The sequence below is a fragment of the Canis lupus genome, chromosome 8 (assembly GCF_003254725.2).
Source record: "Canis lupus dingo isolate Sandy chromosome 8, ASM325472v2, whole genome shotgun sequence".
NCBI classification, from domain to species: Eukaryota; Metazoa; Chordata; class Mammalia; order Carnivora; family Canidae; genus Canis; species Canis lupus.
In genome coordinates this window covers 35,522,911-35,539,909 of record NC_064250.1, presented here as the reverse complement: position 1 = coordinate 35,539,909, position 16,999 = coordinate 35,522,911, and the positions used below count along the sequence as shown (strand labels likewise).

The window sequence follows — 16,999 nt, the reverse complement described above, 5'->3', positions numbered from 1 at the left end:
GTTATAAGGACAGACAGTGGACCAGAACACCTACACGTATGTAGTCACTTGATTTTTTGCAAAGGTGGCAAGAAAATTGGCTAATAAACTGGTGCAACAGGGAAAAGAAAGCCTTCTCAACAAATGGCACTACAGCAAAATGGTAAATATTTATAAAAAACAAACATCAACTCCTACTGCACACATATCACAAAAATTAATTTGAGGTGTATTATTGACCTAAATATAAAAGCTAAAAGTATAAACTTTTTTTAAAAAAGATTTTATGTATTATTTACATACAGGGGAGCAGGGGAGGGGCAGAGGGAGAAGAGAGAGAGCATTTCCAGCTGACTCTGCACTGAGTGCAGAGCCCAAAGCAGGGCCAGATCCCATGACCCTGAGATCACAATCTGAGCAGAAATCAAGAATCTGATGCTCAACTGACTGAGCCACCCAAGTGTCCCTAAAACTATAAACTTTTGGAAGAAACATAAAAGGATATCTTTGAGAACCTGAGTTAAACAAAGACTTATTAGAGGACACAAAAGCATTAACCATAAAAGAAAAACATTGATAAAGTAGACCTAATCAAAAATTAAAACTTTTGCTCACCAAAAGACAACAGTTAAGAAAATGAAAAGACAAACCACAGTGTCCCTGCTATCAATTTATGGCCTATAAGTTCTAAATTCACCCTTCTCTGGAACATTTATATATTTTTCCATTGCCACCTTTGTCAGTAAAGGACTTTGTTATGCTCATTCAGACTCCTACTTAAGCTTCAGGCTCCTGCAGTATTTGTAGCTTCTCTAGCACGGAGGTGCTGTGCTGTAGTGCATAGTGGCCAGCAGCACCCAGTGGCAAGCAACTTCACTTGGCACTTCCCTCAGGCAGTTTTGTGCCAGACTGCTCAAATGAGACATTTCCCTATGAACAGGCTTCATCAGCACATTAGAGGCATACTTCTAGCAAGTTCCACTGATGTGGCATCACAGTGACATCTCTGTCAGCTATTTGGTAAGCATAGCCAGTACCTTCAAGATCTACATCTCAGCTCTGGTGAGGCTTCTTCCTTGGGCACTTTATCTCAGTCCTAGGGATAGTAAATGTTCTTTATACCTACTATTTCTATATTCCTTAAAGCTCTTTTATTTCTCACTGGCCAGTCTTTTGGTCTTCAATCCCCGGTTATTTTTAAGAATTCATAAGCATATTAAACTCTTCCTGTTCAAACTACATGGCTTCTCTATCCTGACTAATACAGACAAGAAGAAAATATTTATAATATATATGTCTGAACAAAGGAATTCTATCCAGAATATATAAAGAATTCCTAAATCAGTAACAAAAGACAAACAATTCAGTAAAATATGGGCAAAAGACTGAACAGACCCTTCTCAGAAGATGTGCAAATGATCAATACATGAAAAGGTGTACATCCTCATTGGTCATCAGGAAGATACAAAATAAAATCACAATGAGATGTTATTTTTACCCATTAGAATGGCTAAAATTAAAAAGATAGATAATACCAAATGTTGGTGAGAATGTGGAGAAACAAGAGTTCCAATCCATTTCTGGTAGGAGAGCAAAATAGTGAATCACTTTGGAAAGTTGTTTGACAGTTTCCCATGTTAATTAATCATATACCTGCCCCCTGACCCAGCAATTCCACTCATATCTATTTCTCCAAGAGGAATGAAAACATCTCCACACAAAGATTTAAACAATAGTGTTCATAGCATCTTTATTCATAATAGCCAAAAACTGAAAATAACTCAATTATGAATTTATAAACATTGTAATGAATCCCTATAGTGGGCTATTACTTAGGAATGCACTGAACTATGGATGTATTTAACAACATGGACAAATCTCAAAAACATTGTGATGAGTGAAAGAAGTCCTATTCTCAAGAACAGGAGACAGAGCTGACTTTTTTTTTAATTAGAAAAATTATTTATTTCTGCTCTTTTCATACATCTTATTGTGCAAGAAACAATCTCACATACATATCTGAATAATGTACTGTCACACTGTTTACAGGCAAAGCACCATAGGTAAAGCTGATCATCTGTCCAGAGTTCTCAGCTTATGGGATCTCGCTTCCTGATTTTACATTAATTTTTGAAAGTCAGAAATGTCATCTCCACAAAATGTTAAGGGGGCTGTAAAAAACAATCACTTTATTCAATATTATAGTTGTGGAAATGGAGTATATTTTCTTTAAGAAATGAAAAACTAAGAAGAAAATGCTACTAAACATCGTTGGTGTGTCTGTACAGGCCAGCAGGAGAAATACTGTGAGAAGCTTGTCTCTTTGATACCAAGAAGACATTCTAGTTCAAGCTTTAATATGATTCCTATTTCTCACTAGATGCTTCTTTTCTACTGCTTCACTCTTTTTCCGTATTTCACATCAGAGGATTGGTACAGCCTTTAAAACTTCATTAACAGGAGCAAATCCAATATCCACTGATTTCTTGTCAAAAGGCACTTTTTAACCCATCAGGTAGCCCAGCAGTTTCATTCTCATGGATACTCTAGCCCTGACAAAACTCAATAGGACACAGATGAATCCAATGAATAGAAGAAGAAATCTATTGAGTTTTGGAATGTTTGGTGCATTCGATAGGTCCAGGATTATAAAATCTAAACGTCCCATTGTAAACAGGAAGCTGGTTGCAAGTCCTTCCATTATATATTGTCCATTTACTCTGTAGGCCAAGAAAGCTACTGGTCTCTGATGTCCATGTTCATCAGTTATAGAACCAACACTTGGAGGTTCAACAATAACATCATAAATTATTCCTCCAGTGATGAGGAAGTAAGACACCACCACCAGAGCGTACACCATCATGGCCAACAGCATGTGCACCCAGGGTGGCTTCTTCAGCTTCAGTTGGGGCATTCGAGCACTAAGAATGGGATGTGGTACAAAGTCTCCATGTTGGTGGAATGAGGGGTTTCTCTCCCAGAGCTGACTTTCTTAACACAGAAATAGGAAGAGACAAAATGAGAAGACAGAGAAATTGATCCCAAATGAAAGAACAGGACAAGATCTCAGCCAGAGATTGAAGCTAAACAGATATAAGTAGAATGCCTGATAGAGAATTTAAAGTAATGATCATAAGGATGCTCACTGGTCTTTAATAAAGAATGGAAGACATGAGTGAGACCTGTAACACAGACATAAGGAGATTAACATAGCAGAGATTAAGGACGCAATAAACAAAATGAGAAACATGCTTGTTGAAATGAACAGCAGGATGGAAGAAACAGGAATAAATTAATGACCTAGAACACAGAGTAATGGAAAGTAAGCTGAAAAGAGAGAAAAAAGATTTATGCAACACGAGAATAGACTTAAGGAATTCAGGGACTCCATCAAATGTAGTAACATTCATATTATGGGAATCCTAGAAGAAGAAGAGAGGAAAGGGGGCAGAAAATTTACTTGAAGAAATAATATGCGAAAACTTCCCTATCTGGGGAAGGAAACAGATATCCAGGTTCAAAAGGCATAGAGAACTCCATAAAAATCAACAAAAGCAGATCCACCTCAAGACATATTGTAATTAAGTTGGCAAGATATAGTGATAAAGAAAAAATTTTAAAGGCAGCCAGACAAAAGAAGACAATAACTTACAAGGGAAAATCCATAAGGCTAGCAGGACCTTTTTCAATAGAAATTTTGCAAGCCAGAAGAGAGTGACATAATATTTACAAAGTGCCAAATGGGGAAAATCTGCAGCCAAGAATACTCTAAACAGCAAAGCTATCCTTCAGAAAAGAAGGAGAGATAAAGAGTTTCCCAAACAAAAGCTAAAGGAGATCATCGCCACTAAATCAGCCTTGCAAGAAATATTAAAGGGGACTCTGAATGGAAAGGAGAGACCAAAAGTGACAGTATAAAGGTAGGTAACAACAACAAAAATGTAGGTAACATAAAAGCAGTAAAAATGAATATTTCTGTAAAAAATCAGTCAAAGAACTCACAAAATAAAAGAATACCTAAAACATGGGGAGGAGAAGTGCACAGAATGGGTTCAAATTTAAATAACCATCAACTTAATATAGACTGCTATATGCAGAAGGTTTTTATTTTTTCCAAAGATTTTTACTTATTTATTCATGAGAGACACAGAGACACAGGCAGAAGGAGAAGCAGGCTCCATGCAGAGACCTGATGTGGGACTCAATCCTGGGACTCCAGGATCAGGCCCTGAGCCAAAGGCAGATGCTCAACCGCTGAGCCACGCAGGCATCCCTGCAGAAGTTATAAAGAAGAATCTAATCTTTCCATTTGCAAGGACATGGATGGAGCTAGAGAGTATAATGCAAAGTGAAATAAGTCAGAGAAACACAAATACCATATGATTTTACTGATATGTGGAATTTAAGAAACAAAACAAGTGAGCAAAGGCGGGGGGAGAGAGAGAGACAAATTAAGAAACACTCAATTATGGAAAACAAACTAATGGTTATCACAGGGGAAGGAGATGGGGGAATAGGGTTAAATAGGTGATGGAGATTAGGAGGGCATTTGTTGTGATGAGCACTGGGTGAGTGTGGAATTGTTGAATCACTATATGGTACACCTGAAACTAATATAATCCTGTATGTTAACTAGCAAACTTTAAAAAAAGTCATAGTGATTTTTTAGGGGCTTAAAAGCAGCAACGGAAACTGTTCTTCAAAGTAATTTCTAAATTCTATCTCCTTTATGTCATTTTTCTGTATCAACTTAGTAATGATGGCTTCCATTCAGAGGCAGATTTATGGAGACACTACTAAAGCTTAAGCAATTCTTTGACTCCTTCCAATAGGCACATACTTATGCTTTTGTAAAATTTGAAAGACCAAGGTATTTTAACTGTAATCAGTTAAGACCACTTGTGTGAGGTGGTGTTGAAGTAGCCAGCGGCACTTTGGGATTCAGATGAGGAACAAATGAGTTGGAGGTATATCTTCTTTGAATTTTTTTTTTTAAAGTTTTATTTATTCATGAGAGACACACACAGAGAGGGGCAGAGACCCGAGCAGGCTCCATGCAGGGAGCCGGACGTGGGACTCGATCCCGAGTCTCCAGGAGCACCCCCTGGGCTGAAGACAGCACTAAACCGCTGGGCCACCCGGGCCACCCTATCTTCTTTGAATTTAACGGGGTATACGGGGTATATTGAGGTAGTTTGTAGTTACTTGCATGTCTATTTAAGGCATTATTAGATGTCAGAATAGTGTTGGAATGGCTTTCAATATGCTCCCATGGCCCACTAAGCCTGCTTAGCCAGCAGTGTGACAGGAAGGTATTAGGCTAGAGTCCACAGTACTATATGAAGTTGTCCTATGGTGCTGTGACAGACAACTCCTAGAATGATGCTTCCTGACATTCACACTCTGTGTAATTACTTTCCCTTGAGTGTGGGTGGGGCCCAGGATTCCTTCCAACTGAGTAGTGAAGAGATGTCACTTCTGTGATTAGGTTACAAGAAGACTGGCTTCTTGCTAGCTTGTTTTCTCTTGCTGCCAAGCTCTCTCTTGCCCTCTTGCCTGCATGTACTTCCTCTTGCATCAAGTCAGCTGCCATGCTGTGAGATACTCAGTGTAGAGGCATGCATGGAAAGGAACATTTTTTTAAAAATGGTATTCATGTTAAATAGAATTTATCACATTCCATAGGCTTGTAACCACAACCCTGTAAGAAACATACAAACAGCAAATACATCGCTTTTTTTTTAGCTGGTATTGAAAACAAATTTGACAGGAATATTCAAAATTGTTTTCTATAAAAACACTGGGGAAAATGTATTCTAGAAGCTTTTCAGGCAATTAATTTAAAAATTGTTTTCTTGGGCAGCCCCCATGGCTCAGCGGTGTAGGGCCGCCTTCGACTCAGGGTGTGATCCTGGAGTCCTGGGGTAGAGTCCCGCATCGGGGTCCCTGCATGGAGCCTGCTTCTCCCTTGGCCTGTGTCTCTGCCTCTCTCTCTCTCTCTGTGTCTCTCATGAATAGATAAATAAAACCTTTTAAAAATAAAAATTCTTTTCTTGATTTCATGTTTTCAGTAGATTTTTGTACTTTACTGTTATTTGTTTCCTCATCCTAAATAAATATTCATTTTCTCACTTTAAAACTTGATGTTTTGTCAAGGAATTTCATTATTGCATGCATTGTGTTTAAAAATGGAATTATCATTTTTAAGTGTTTTGAATGTTTTGGAAGAAATGTTATGAAAATAGTACATTTATTTTTAAAAGATGCTCAGGAAAAAATAGGAAGTGGTTCCTTTTATATAGAGAGAGAAACCTCAGAATTTAAGACACCTAGCACAAATAAATATTTGTGAGGGAGGAAGGTACAGAATGAATGATTGTACTTCTACACAGGACCACAATATGTTTTATATCACAATAGATGCCTCATTATTACCACACTTTGTCTAATATACTTAGCACAGCACTTTAAGAAGTAAACAAAGAAGAAAATTAAATTTTAAAGGTACTTTATTTATTTGAATCTACTGATCGACATACAAGGTTTCCTAAAATTAGAATTTTTGAGAAGTTAGTAAAGTCTTTTAGCTATGAAATATCATCACACAAACAGAAGGAAAACAAACAGAATTATACCTTTTAAATATACCTTTCCAAAAGAAACATATTTAGCAAGGGCAATTGAATTTTTTATTTGATTAGATGCCAGCATTACATACCAAAGACTATAGAACAAGTTGGCATATCACTCTATTTGTAATAAAGCTACATGAGGTCCCTTAATGCTATAGATATTCTTTAGAGTTGATATACCACTTGCTTAATCTAATTGGTTTGGTGATTTCCAAGTACTTTAAAAATTATATTGATTTTCACCAAATCCTAGTGACTGAAGTTCATACTACGAAATTGATCTAATTATAGGATATATCCCTTTTTTTAAATGAAGACCATTATAAAACATCTTTCTTGTTGATTGCAGTTTTTGTATTTAAATAATCCTTGCCTATTAGACATGGAATCATATGAATGAGTTAATGCAAAACAGACACAAAGTATGAGGAAAATAGCAAAACGAAAAGCTTGTTCCAAACAAATATCCATAAATTTCTGAAAAAACTGCAAAGGATTATTGCAGAAAAATAATTAATAATTAGTGTTAGGTTTTTAACAGATGCAAAAGGGATATTAACGTAAACCTATTAGTACATAGCTTTCATGATGCATCCTTATGTTTTTTAGCACAACTTATTAACTAAAAGTGAGTTTTTAGCACTTAATGAAAAACAGACTCTGCTGCGACATCAGAGATAATCAGCCACCAAATATCAAAGTTTATTAATGAATTTTACTTGAGATAATTTTCTCTAATTATATTAGAATGACAAACTAATTTAATAATGGCCCCTGGTACATAAATAAATATAAGTATTTATTACATTTCTTAAAAAATTCATTAGGCTGAAAAGGAAAAGATACATAATTTCCATACTTTCAGGCTCAAATTTTAAATTTGAGATTTTTATCCATTTTAATTTAAAAAAAAAGATTTTATTTATTTATTCATGAGAGACAGACAGGGAGAGGCAGAGACACAGGCAGAGGGAGAAGTAGGCTCTACGCAGGGAGCCCGATGTGGGACTGGATCCCGGGACTCCAGGATCACACCCTGGGCCAAGGAAGGGCAGGAGCTAAACTGCTGAGCCACCCAGGCGTCCCTTTTATTATATTGAAATTTTAATCACTTCTCCTCAGGAAAAGGCAAAGGATTAAAAGGCTATAAAATTACCTTTTTAATTTTTTCCCATTTTTTATGGATATAGAGAAATTAAAATGATATATCATTACTAACTCACTTAATTCCATGATTTTAAACCAATGACCAAGTCTCTGCACAGCCCACTGAAAAACCAAGAATTTGTTAAAAGGAGGAGAACAAGGGTGCCAGGGTGGCTCAGTCAGTTGAATGTTGGACTCTTGATTTTGGTTCAGGTCATGATCTCAGGGTTGTGAGATTGAGCCTTGTGTCAGACTCCATACTGGGTGTAGAGCCTGCTTAAGAATCTGTCTCTCTCTCTGCTCCTGCCCACCCCACCCCCAAATAAGTAAATGGAGAACATGAATCAAAATGATAAAATTAAGTCAAATTTAAAGTAATCCTTCAAAAAAAAAGTGATCTTTGAAATTCATTTTAAAGTCTTAAATTTTAATCACTTTAAGAAAACTACTGGAGGGCCCCTGAGTGGCTCGGTGGTTAAGGATCCATACCGTTGGCTCAGGGCATGACCTTGGGGTCCTGGGATTGAGTCCTACATTAGGGACCCCACAGGGAGCACAAATAAATAAATAAAATCTTTAAAAAAGAAAAGAAAACTACTGGAGGGGTGTCTGGGTGGCTTAGTTGGTTAGTTATCTGCCTTCGGCTTAGGTCATGATCTCAGGGTTCTAGGATGGAGCCCAAGTTGGGCTCTCTGCTCAGTGAGGGTCTGCTCGTCCTTCTCCCCCTGCCACTGATGCTTTCTCTCAGTCTCTCTCTCAAATAATAGATAAAATCTTAAAAAAAAATTTACAGGAAAAAAATGAATTCTAGGGAATTAATGGTAGACACCAGCTTCTCTTTTTAAGTATATTAATTTAGTTCATTTGTTCAGCAGCTTACTGTTCAACAGATACGATGTGAACACCTACCATGTAGTAAGCACTATGCTAAATGCCGGGGATATAGTGGTGAACCCAGAAGACATGGTCTCTGCCCTCATGGAACTTCAGCTTCCAAGATGCTTTATCTGACCAACTTAGAAACCTGCTATGGAGCCTCACAAAATGATTGCAGTTTTAAAGAGTGTTTTATTTGTTTTTGGAGGGAAAATCTTATTAAGGTGTTAAAATGTGAAATAATCCTGTAAGTTCAATTGACGTCATCACCTAGTCTTTCTGAAAAACAAGAAGAGGAACAACTTATTGTTCTATCTACACCAAACTCGAATCAGCAAAAACTAGCAGAAAAGCAGAATGGAGTATGGCCTAAAGGAAAATGTGTCTATGCTTCATTGCATTCCTGCTATTGACTCACTGAATTATATTGGGCAACTAAGTTAACAACTGGGCTTACATTTTCTCATTTATAAAATGGAATTATCTATGAAGACTTTTAAGATACATGAGATCATATATGAGTGTTCAGAAGAGCCACTACTTCAAGCTGTTATTTATTGTACATTATTTTTAACATCGATTGTCAAAAGGAAAGATAAGGAAGCAATATACTGAAATAAAGTCAAGTTCGTTGTGTTGCATAGGTTTGGACACCCTTCATAAGAGACTGGGGCTTTTAGCTCACTCTCAGAATATCAGAAATAAAAGTTCTCTAGCTGAAGTGAAGTAAATCAATCAGAGAAAGACAATTATTGTGTGATTTCATTAATATATGGAATTTAAGAAACAAAACAGAGGATCATAGGGGAAGGGAGGAAAAATAAAACAAGACAAAATCAGAGAGGGGGACAAACCAAAAGAGACTCTTTTTTAAAAAAGATTTTATTTATTTATTCATGAGAGACACAGAGAGAGAGGCGGAGACAAAGGCAGAGAGAGAAACAGGCTCCATGCAGGGACCCAATGTGAGACTCTATCCCGGGACTCCAGGATCACGCCTTGGGCCGAAGGCAGACGCCCAACCGCTGAGCCACCCAGGTGTTCCAAGAGACTCTTAATCATAGGAAACAAACTTAAGGTTGCTGGAGGGGAGAGGGGTAGAGGATGGGGTAACTGCGTGATGGACATTGAGGAGGGTACGTGATGTAATGAGCACAGGGTATTATATAAGACTGATGAATCACCGCTACCTCTGAAACCAATAATACATTATATGTTAATTTAATTTAAATAAATTTTTTTAAAAAGTTTTCTAGCTATCCCATTGTGTTTGGTGATGATCAAGAGTGCCAGATTGGACCTGCTTTCCCCAACAATGTGATCTCATCTCCATCATCACACATGCATAGAACTTTCAGGCAGCCACATTTCATAGACATGTATTATAGAGAGTCAAAGGCAGAGAATTAACACCTGCATAAAGGATGCAAACTAGGCCATCACATTAAAGAGTATAAATTGATTAAATGAAAATGTAGTAAATGACATCCTAATGGTCCTTATTCTGGCTTCCTAATTCTCTCTGCATAAGATGCTTTTATGCACCACTGAAGTAGAGCCATCACAACCTCCAACTAGCCCCAGTTAGTCTAATTACAGCCTAATGCTCTCCAAATATGTCTGGCATAAAAGCCTGCATAACCTGTCTTGTCTTAATTTAGAAAGGTCAGATCGAACACTTTTAAAAATCTGAACTATAGTATGACCCTACAGCACACACAAAATATACATTCTTAAGGAAAATGTGCATTTAAAATATTTTTGGTATGGTAACCTGTGTCTGTACACAGATCTGTACAAGAATTTGTGAAACTGAGGAGTTTGGGGATTAAGATGAAGTGATTAAACTGCTATGAAAACCCTAAAAGACATTATTTAATCTCCATATCTTAATATTTTTATTCACTGTGGGCATGAAGTTTTGTCTTAATACATGTAAGGGGCACCTGGGTATCTTAGTCCATTGAGCATCTGCCTTTGGCTCAGGTCATGATCCTAGGGTCCTGGGATATAGCTGGGCATCAGGATTTCTGCTCAGTGGGGAGTCTGCTTCTCTCTCTGCCCCTCCCCTATTTGTGTCCCCCAACAAATAAATAAATAAAATCTTTAAAAAACATGTAAAATTAGATAATTGTTTTATAACATAACCAATATAATAATAATCACTAATAATAAGCACTAATTGCCTTACAAGAGTTTGCTCATTTAATCCTATAACAGCCCTAATCAGAAGCTACTCTTAGTATTACTATTTTAGAGATGAGAAAAAATGAAACATAGGTTAAATTATCTCGGGCCACACAACATGTAAATGATAGACCTGGGATTTGAACCCAGGCAGTCTGTCTCTAGGTCAGCTCTTTTAACTATGATGTGGGAATGCTATAGGGGTGTAGAAAGTCAAGGCCTATTATGCAGGCTATCTTAGATCACAGAATGTCTAGGAGGGTCAGAGAGCCAGATGTGGGGCCATTAGTCTGGAACAGTGTTGAAAATCATGCCATAGACCTGGTTCCTTAAAACCACTTTAGTTCTCCCCTCTGCATACAACACCACTGATACTAGCCAAGGTGAATTCTGAATGCTGCTGCCAGAATCTACTACAGCCTCCCCCAGTCAGTGGACATAGCCATCACTTCACCAGAATTGATTTTGCCAAGTCCCCACTTCTTTGCATTCCTAGGTCCTTTATCCAAGTCCAGCCTCTAAGGCTGATAATGACCACAGAGAATACGTTCTATAAAGACATTGGAGGCAACACATTGTTTCAGGTGAAACAATTACGTAAACATCTGAGAAAGAAAGCAATTTTTAATTGTTGATATGTGTCACCACTGAGAGGAATTTAAAGTCACCAAGAACATTTCCATTAATTAGGCACAATCAATCTGTGGAGATAATGGAAAACATGAGTGTTTTCTCAAGGATGTATTTTCCATTTAGATTAGCAAACAGTATCTCTGAAAATCCTCAGAGGAAGTGAGTCATCACAGGCAATATCTACTGAGTCTACATCTTTTTTGCCTGTAGAATGTTTCACCTCATATGACGCTAATGAAGAAAAAGTAGTTTGTTGTTTGAGTGTAAAGACTAAATAATGATAAATTGGTTGCCTGAAGTGCAGTAAAAAAAGAAACAAATAGATGTGTGGCATTAACAGAGTTAATTATAGATGCAGATTAAAAGGCAAGATTAAGTAGTGGAAGAAAAGCAGAGAGTCACCTTCGGCCCAGACCCGCCAAGCAGCAGTGGTCAGTCACCTAGCAACAAGTTTCCTATCCCCGCTGTGCTCTTTAATTCAGCAAATCTGCTCAGGATGGCAGGCTGTTCTCCTGACAAAACGCATTATGTAGGAGACGGAGGGATACAAAAATCCACTGTACACAGCACTCTGCTCCCTATTGACCACTGATCCTTTCTCTCAATCCACAAAAGAGGTTCACATAATGCCCTGAAAGGAGAAGAGTCTCCACAGAGAAAACATTTGCTTGTAATTGAGATTGACTACATAATGAAAATGATGTTCTTTTTAAAATTCTGCTTGTTGAGGCCACACTTTTGTCTCCTGGCACTCAAAACACATCCCTGCTGAGAAAAGGGGCAAACATTGTAAAAACTCAAAACTGTGATTTTTTTTCTTTTCTTTGCATTGAAAATACCCATTCTATAACAAAATGGCCAGGTCTCTCTCCTTAGAACTTAAACAAGTGATAAGAAGGTAAACAGGAAAACTTCTATTCAGAGTTGCTCTCACAAATGCTTGCTTTGCTGAAGGCACACAGGCAATACATGCTCATTCATTTGCAAAACAACTGGGCAAAAATAGTCGAGAGAATTTGGATTTCTTGATTGTGCCCTCTGTGAAGAGACCATAAATTGCTGGTCAAAACTCAAGTCACCATTTCAAACACCCATTAAAATTTTAACCTGGCTCAGAGACAGGAGTAAAGACAAGCAGAGAATAGAATAGCTCATTTTCTTAATCTAGACGACACTATTCAAGGGCTTAGGTTGATTTCCTATAAATGATTGTGTTAAGATCTTTGAGAGGACTGCTCCAGTATAGTCACAGTTGTTTTAAAGCCAGGTCATTAAATTAATTAACTTTGAAATAAAACTAAAATTATTTTTAAATAGATTAGCAAACATAATATATCTGACTGCATTACTATATTTCTAGGGATTTTATCATAAAAAATAACATGACTTTTACAAAACATAAGTGATTTCCCACACATTAACGAAATGCTCTTAGCAAAACATGCATTCAACAAACTTTTATGAAACACTGCCTATAGCAGGCACTGTTATAGATGCTGGGGTTCCAGACATGAAAAATAGAGAATCCTAGCCCTCAAGAAAAACTGAGGAGTAACATACAATTACAGCATGGTGTGGAGGATGTTGATATAGAATTGGGTACATAAGGGAACACCCTGAGTGATTTATGGCCCAGAATGTGGGGAATGTAGGAGGATGTTGTCCATACTGGCTAGATATTCTGAAAGAATGACATCAGAGCTAATCCCTAATCTGGTTAGAGATTGTCCAAGTGAAAGAGAAGTTCTGGCAAAGAGAATATTGTACAAAGATTCTAAAAAAGAGAAAGATCATGGTGCTTTGAGTGACAGAGAAGTTCGATAGGGTGGGAGGCTGGAAGTGCAGATGTATTAGAGGACCATATCATTTATAGACTTGTATGCCAGGCTAAGAATTTTATTTATTTGTTTATTGATTTTGTTTTATTTTTTAAATTTTTTAAAGATTGTATTTATTTATGAGAGACACACGGCGGCGGGGGGGGGGGGGGTGAGAAGCAGGCTCCATGCAGGATGTCCGACTTGGGACTTGATCCCAAGTCTCGATTCACCCTGGGCTGCAGGCAGCGCTAAACCGCTGAGCCCCCAGGTTGCCCTGTTTTTTGTTTTATTGAGAAATAATTGATATTCATCTTGATATAAGGCATGCAGCATGATTATTTGATTACATATATTGTGAAATGATTACCACAATAGGTTTAGCTAACACTCATCTTCCCATATAGATACAATTTAAAAAAGGATAAAGAATAAAGGGGAAAATGTTCTCCTTATCATAAGGACTCTTAGGATTTACTGTCTTAACAGTTTTCCAATATATCATACAGCAGTGTTAGTAGTAATCATCATGTTGCACATTACATCCCTCATGTTTTTTTATCTTATAAGAATTTTTACCTTGACCACCTTCCTCTAACCACCCTCTACTCCCAGCCTATTAATTAAAATCTGATTTCTTCTGAGTTTTGTTTTTTCAGACTCCACATATAAATGAGATTATAGAGTATTTGTCTTTCTCTGTCTGACATATTTCATTCAGCATAATGGTCCATCCATGTTATTGCAAATGGTAAGATTTCCTCATTTTTATGTCTTAATAATATTCTTTTTCAATTTTTTTGGTCCTCTTTGATTTTGGGGGGAAGAGCTTGAGAAGGATTGGTGTTAATTTTTCTTTATATGTTTGAAGCCATCTGGTCCTGGGATTTTCTTTTTGGGGAGATTTTTTAAATTTATGATTTAATTTCCTTACTAGCAATTGTTCAGTTCAGATATTCTATTTCTTCCTGGTTCAGTCTTTTGTAAGTTGTAAGGAGCTCAACTCCTGCTGAGCAGGGAGCCTGACTTGGGGCTCAATTCTAGGACCCTGAGATCATGATCTGAGCTGAAGGAAGACTCTTAACCAACTGAGCTGCCCAGGTGCCCCAAGTTGTAGGTTTCTAAGAATTTTTTCATTTCTTCTAGATTGTCCAGAAGTCAGTTGTTTGGCATGTACATTATTCCTAATAGCCTCTCTTTGTTTGGCATGTACATTATTCCTAATAGCCCCTTGAATTTCTGTGATATCAATTGTAATGTCTCCTTTTTCATTTATAATTTTGTTGGTTTGGGTCCTTTCCCCTGGTTAGTCTAGTTAAGGATTTGTCAATTTTGTTTTTTTCAAAGAACCAACTCTTAGTTTCGTCAATCTTTTCTGTTGTTTTTCTGTTCTCTATTTCATTCATTTCTACTCTAATCTTTAGAATTTCTTTTCTTCTCCAAACCTTGTCTCAGTTTGATCTTTTTCTAGCTTCTTAAGATATAGAGTTAGGTTACTCATTTGGGCTCTTTCTTGCTTCTCAATGTACATATTTATTGCTATGAACTTCCCCCTCTTAGAACTGCTTTTGCTATATCCCATAAAGTACCAGTATGTTCCATTTCCATTTTCATTTATTTCAAGAAATTTTATTTCCCCTTTAATTTCTTCTTGATCCATTGGTTGTGTAGGAGAATGTTGTTTAATTTCCACATGTTCATAAATTTTTCCTTTTGTTATTGATTTCTAGTGTATGCCATTGTGGTCAGAGAAGATATTCGGTATGATTTCAATCTTCTTGACTTTATTGACACTTATTTTGTGAACAAACATATGATCTATCCTAGAAAATGTTTTGTGTTTCACATTTGAGAAAAATGTGTGTTGTCCTGTTCTGTATGTCTGTTAGATCCATTTAGTCTATAGTGTTGTTCAAATCCACTGTTTCTTTATTGATTCTCTGAGTGATCTCGCCATTGCTGAAAGAAGGGTATTACAGTCCCCAATTATTATTGTATTGCTGTTTATTTCTCCTTTTAGCTCTGTTAGTTTTTATTTATATATTTTAGGTGCTCTAATATTGAGCACATAAATATTTACAGTTATATCTGCTTAATGTATTGACACCTTTATTATTACATAATGACCTTCTTTGTCTCTTTTTACTTATTTGCTTGTTTGGCTTTAGAAAGAGGGGCAGAGAGAGAGAGGAAGGGCAGAGGGAGAAAAAAATCCCAAGCAAGCCTGACACAAGGCTCAATTCCACAATCTTGAGACCATGACACAAGATGAAATCAAGCTTAACTGACTGAGTCACACAGGCACCTTACTTTTTACCATTTTTAGTTTAAAGTCTAAGTATAGCTACTCCTGGTTTTGTTTGGGCTACCATTTGCTTGAAATGTGTATTTCCCCCTTTTACTCTCAGTCTATGTGTGTCTTTAAACCTAATGTCTCTTGTAGGCAGCATATTGTTTGATCTTGTTTTTTATCCATTGAGCCATTCTATGTCTTTTGATTGGAGAACTTAATCCATTTATGTTTAAAATAATTATCAATAGGTAAGAACTTATTATTACCATTTTTTAAATTGTTTTCTTGTTTTCTATATATATTGTTTCTTGTTTCTTATCCGTCTGTCTTTTTCTGTGTTTTGATGTATTTTGATATCAGTATGCTTTGAGTTCTCTATCTTGTTCTTTTATCTAATTACTACAAGATTTTCCCTTGTGGTTACCATGAGGTTTACATAAAATATTTTAAACTTATAACATCCTATTTTAAACTGATAACAACTTAGCCTCAATAGAATTTGTATACTTAACACTTTTACTTCTCCTCACATTAGGTTACTGTGGTTACAATTTACATGGTTTTTATTATGTAACTAATAACAGATTGTCTTATTTGTGATTATTTTTGCTGTTTTTTTTTTAACTTTTAGAGTTGTGAGTTCAGCAACTATTACCATATTGAAGAATCCAACTGCGACTGTGTATTTACCACTACCAGTAAGTATTCAGAGATTTACACTACCTTTCTGTGTTTTTTATGATGTTAATTAGCATTCTTTTACTTCCACTCAAGAAAACTCTCTTTAGCATATCTTATAAGGCAAGTCTGGTGGTAATTAACTCCTTCAGCTTTTGCCTGGTCAGGAAAGTCTTTATCCCTCCTTTGTTTCTGAAGGACAGCTTTGCCAGGTGTAGAATTCTTGGTTGAGTTATTTACTTTCAATATTTTGAATATGTCATGCCATTCTCTTCTACTGGCATGAAAAGTTTCTGTTGAGAAATCTGCTGATAGTCTCATGGGGTTTCCCTTGTATGTAACTTCTCTTTTTTTCTCTAGCTGCTCTTAAAATTCTTTCTTTGTCTTTGACTTTTTTAAAGATTTATTTATTTATTTTAGAGAGAAAGAATGTGCACAAGCAGGGGTAGGGGCAGAGGGAGACAAAGAGAGAGGCAGAGAAGCAGACTCCCTGCTGAGCATGGGGCCCAATGCGAGGCTCAATCCCAGGACCTGAGATCATGACCTGAGCAGAAACCAAGAGCTGGAGCCCCAACTGACTATGCCACCCAGGTTCCCCTGTCTTTGACTTTTGACATTTAATGTAATGTGCCTTGGTGTGACTCTGTTCTGGTTCAACCTATTTGGGATCCTTTGGGCCTCATGGATCCAGATATTCATTTCTTTTCCCAGGTTTAGGAAGTTTTCAGCCATTATTATTTTAAATATATTCTCTGTCT

The 16,999-nt window shown here is 36.8% G+C and overlaps 1 long non-coding RNA gene and 1 pseudogene across 1 annotated transcript in view; one reads left to right on the top strand and one right to left on the bottom strand.

The window, feature by feature from the left end:
- The window catches only part of LOC125755666 (uncharacterized), a 46,212-nt gene that overhangs the window by 10,327 nt on the left and 18,886 nt on the right, over nt 1-16,999 (top strand). Inside the window, exon 2 of the long non-coding RNA XR_007412706.1 lies at nt 16,195-16,261. This is a non-coding gene — a long non-coding RNA (uncharacterized LOC125755666). The remainder of the gene's footprint in view (nt 1-16,194; nt 16,262-16,999) is intronic.
- LOC112656974 (oligosaccharyltransferase complex subunit OSTC-like) lies at nt 2,483-2,931 on the bottom strand (annotated as a pseudogene).